Source organism: Lactuca saligna, chromosome 3 (assembly GCF_052625555.1).
Source record: "Lactuca saligna cultivar CGN05327 chromosome 3, ASM5262555v1, whole genome shotgun sequence".
NCBI classification, from domain to species: domain Eukaryota; kingdom Viridiplantae; phylum Streptophyta; class Magnoliopsida; order Asterales; family Asteraceae; genus Lactuca; species Lactuca saligna.
Genome location: NC_136419.1, coordinates 119,150,889 through 119,155,468, shown reverse-complemented (window position 1 = coordinate 119,155,468; position 4,580 = coordinate 119,150,889). Strand labels below are relative to the sequence as shown.

At 39.5% G+C, this 4,580-nt stretch overlaps 1 non-coding gene across 1 annotated transcript; it reads left to right on the top strand.

Annotated features, from left to right (window-relative positions):
* The first annotated feature begins 1,282 nt into the window (after positions 1–1,282).
* LOC145038002 (small nucleolar RNA R71) lies at positions 1,283–1,389 on the top strand. The gene has a single exon (XR_013679106.1). It is a non-coding gene; the product is annotated as a small nucleolar RNA R71 (small nucleolar RNA).
* Positions 1,390–4,580: the final 3,191 nt, after the last annotated feature.

Below are 4,580 nucleotides of genomic sequence, written 5' to 3'. Positions count from 1 at the left end.
GTTTACCGGCTTTGGCTCCGGTAAATTCAGCTTCTTGAAGAAAGAGAGAGGCATCAGGTTGATGCTTGCACCCGAATCGGTCAACTATTGAGTGACAAGTGCATTTCCAAATTGGCACAGAATTATGATACTCCCCGGATTGCCTTTCTTTTCGGGTAACTCACTCAACATTATCTCCGCGACTTCAGCCAAGTCTTTCCTAGTAGTAAAGAGACCTTCTAGTAAGTTGAAGTACTTGGGTGTTGTGAGCATCGTTTCTACAAATGGCACATTGACTTGGAGGGCTTTAACATGTTTCATAAAGGATTTATAAGCTTCAACATTTTTCACAGGCATGGCTTTGATTGGGAAAGGCAGAGGGAGATTATATGGCTTTAAGGCGATGACAATTTTTTCATTCACGCATGGACTCGTCGAATCCATTTGAGGGAATCGGCGAGTCTGGTCGGGTTTTGCTGGAGCCGACTCTTCTGCCTTTTCTGTCCTCCTATTGGAGATCCTCTGTGGATGTGTGAATATTTCTTCATTGTTGGAGGTCACTGCACTCACATTCTACATTCTTGGATTATTTTCGGTGTTACTTGGAAGTTGACCCGGTCTTCTTTCGTTCACTTGATGTGCAAGTTGTCCCAGCTATTTCTTAATGTTGAGAATGGATGCCTGCTGATTCCCTAACATATTTCTGGTCTCTTGCATTGCAACATCATGGTCATTGTGTCTCTTTTTGGATGCGGCTATGAATCTAGTAAGCATTTCTTCTAAATCGACTTTCTTTTCCATTACCGATTCTTCCTTTTGATAGAATCCCCTCTCCTTCTGCTTGTATTTCTCCTCCTTAGCCTTCTTATATTCTTCGTATGGGAGCCATTCCTTCTTCGGTTTTCGCCAATTCTCGTCGTATCTATCGCCACTTGAGTAAAACACTTGAGCCTTCTTGTTTCCATTTTCGTCCAAATCACAATCCTTGGTGAGGTGGTGCCCTCTACAATTCTCGCATCCAACTCGAATAGCATGGATTATTTGATCCATTTTTGTCATCCTTATATCTAGACTATCGATCTTAGCTATTACCGCCGCCATGCTATCATTCACCGAGTTCACTGCTCCCCGACTTAATTCATTTCTCAGATTGTGGTATTCTCTAGAATGCTTAGAGAATTCTTCAATTAACTCCTTGATTACCGGAGGCGGCTTTCTAGTGAGCGGGCCTTGTGAATCGAGCAATTGCCTTGTGGTGACATTGACTCCATCAAAGAAAATGGAGACCTCTTGTTGGCTATTAAGGTCATGGTGTTTGCAATTTCTAAGCAAACCTTTGTACCTTTCCCAAGCTTCATAAAGAGATTCTCCGATTTGTTGCTCGAAGTTGGCTATGGATTTCTTCAACTTAGCTATCTTGGAGGGCGGGCAAAAGTGGTATGTGAATTCTTCCTTCATCTTGGCCCATATGGTGACCAATCCGGGAGGAAGTGACTTGAGCCAATCCTTCGCAGCACCCTTGAGCGTGACTGGGAGCATGCGAAGTAGCTGGGTCTCGCGAGGCACATTTGGTACATTGAAGTAGTCAGCCACATCATTTACTTCATCCAAGTGCTTGTAGGTGTCTTTATGGTCCTTTCCATAAAAAGGAATCTCCTTGAGTTGAGCGAGGATATGGCCCTTTAGCTCGAAAGTAGTTGTTACGGGAATTGCGGGCTGCATAAGTCCCGGGCCGGTGTCATCACACATCCTCTTCTTCCATTCCCCGATGGGGACTTCATCGATATTAGCCATAGTGGTAGCTAAATCATCTTCAAACTCGGATTCTTGCTCGTATGTGGGTTCTTCCTCTTCCTTGGTCTCGTACTCAGTGTCTTCTTGAATTGGATCTTCAATTGTCAAAGAGGAACTCGATGCTCCTAATTTGCTTCTCCTCTTCTTGCTGAAAATGGACTTGAGGTTTTTGAGTGGTGAGTTCTTTGAAGAAGCGGATTCTCCAACGGTTTTGCCTTTGCTCCTTCTTAGTGCGGATTCCGGATCTTCAAGAGGAGGGACCAGAGGTGTATCAAATCCTCGGGTCATGAAACAACTGTAACCAAACAAAACAAAATGAGTAAAAGAACAAAAATAAAATAAAAAATTAAAACTGCAAACAGCAATGTACTCGCCGAGTCTGCACGAGTGCACTCGGCGAGTCCAAGGTAAAATCAAAAAAAAAATTCTAGTTACTTTTAAAAACGGTTTTATTTATTTATTTAAATTATACTACTTACTAAATTACCTTGTAATTAACTTTGTGTAAGATAAATCCCACACAAAGGATCGATTAAATTAGAATTTAATATTAATTTTAGAAGCGTTCCCCGGTAACGGCGCCAAAAACTTGATGTGTAAAAACTCACTTAGTTTTAAACCTACTTTTAGTTGTAAAATAAACACACAAAGGCAGTGGACCTATTGATTGTGGTATAGTCAAATAAGTAGGGTATCGAACACAGGGAACGGCAAATTAAACCTAAAAACTAATTCTATCTAAATTAATTAATAAGTAAAGGGTTTTCTCTAGTTTTACAAGACTAGAAACTTACTAACGAATACTTAATCTAAAAACTAGAAAAACAAAGAATTAACTAGATTCAATAATAAGAAGGAACTTCTGTTTAGTTCAACTCAATTGATCCTATGGTTGATTTCAAGGTAATAGTGCAATGGATTAACTCTTTTGTTGGTTACCGATTCAAGTGACTAGGTTCGCATTCACTACACTAATCATTAGTGAATAAACTAACTCAAACAGTGATCAATTGTCTAATTCAATTCAATTCACTAGGTTAACTATTCGGATTACTTTAGACTTACAATAGTTAACTAATTTGGCTTTTAATTAACTTCTTGTTGATGGTCATCACACAAGCTTGCACATGGATTTACTTAATTTTCTTATTAAATCTAGTTTCATGTTCATCAATCCTAGACATATAACAAAGTGGTCACATGGCATATGAGGTTGATAATCAAATGATGTTCATGCTATTTAATTCCCTTCCTATTAACAGAAAATTAATTATCATTCACACACAAGGTTCTTTAGCAAGCTAAAATAACAAAAATCACCAACATTGAATTAATCCTACCAATAATCAAACCATAGTCTCAATTGTGTATCCCCAAACAGAAGTTTAAGAGTTTTAGCTCATGATTGAAGTAAATAACAACATAAAAACGAATTCCAATTGTCTAGCCATAATGGAAAACAAAAGATTAAGTAGAATGATGAAATTTGTCTCAAATCTCCCTCGGGATTGAATTGTAGCTTCTATCTTCGTCTTCTAAGGTTCCTCTAGCCTCTGAATCGCAGCTAAACTCTCCAGAATCGTTCCAGAAGTTTTTTCTTATCGATCTAAGAAGTTATCTTTATATTCACACAACGACTCGTCGAGTCCATCTCACAATCCCCGTATGCGATAAGTATCTGGGTTTCCAAGTCGTTATCTTCTCGAATCTTCACTTGGACTCACCGAGTAGACGACCCTACTCGCCGAGTAGGTGTTGTTTTTGGTGTTTTTCTTCTTTATTCAATTCCCGAGCTCCTAACCGCTTCTCCTACTTCCTTTTGCTTCCGAGCTTCATTTTTGGACTGAAAATACAATTCAAACACTTTTAAGTACCTTTTGTCCATGAAATGCAATAATTTAGCTAATAAATGAATAAAAATCTATACTTAATATAAACTAAATATGCACATATCAACGGGTAGACTCGATACTATTTGGGTGATCGTTGATAGGCTGACAAAATCTACACACTTCCTACTAATAAAGGAAACTGACAAAATGGAAAAGCTGACCAAGACGTACATCAAGAAAATTTTGTGGCTGCATGGAGTACTAAAGTCCATTATCTCCGACAGGGATAGTCAATTTACCTCGCGGTTCTGGCAGTCACTACATAAATCCTTGGAAACTAGGTTGGACATGAGTACATCCTAGCACCCACAAACCGCCAGACAAAGTGAGAGAACTATAGAACACTAGAAGACATGCTAAGGGCATGTGAGATAGATTTTGGTAAAGCCTTGGATAACCATTTACCACTTATCGAATTCTCATACAATAACAGTTATCACACTTGCATCAAGGCAACCCCATTCGAAGCCCTCTACGGCTACAAGTGCAGATCACCGTTATGCTAGGGTGAAGTGGGTGACACACAACTAGCTAAGGGAAAAGTCCCTAACAACACTCTCACTGGCCTGGTGAACATAACATAAACTACATAGAACATTGTCCAAATCAGATAGCGACTAAAGGCTTCTAGAGACAGACAGAAGAGTTATGCAAATAACTCACGAAAGCCTTTGGAATTCCAGGTTGGAGATCAAGCGCTGTTAAAGATCTCACCCTAGAAAGGCTTGATACATTTCAGTAAATGTTGGAAATTGAATCTGAGATATATTGGGCCATTCGAAATGCTCACTAGGATTGGCCCGATAGCATACAAGCTTCGATTATCGTAAGAACTCAAAAACGTACTGTGGGGTAAGGTGTCTAAGTCCATAACTATTTCTGGTATGTACTGGACCCGGTTTCGCATGGTCCATT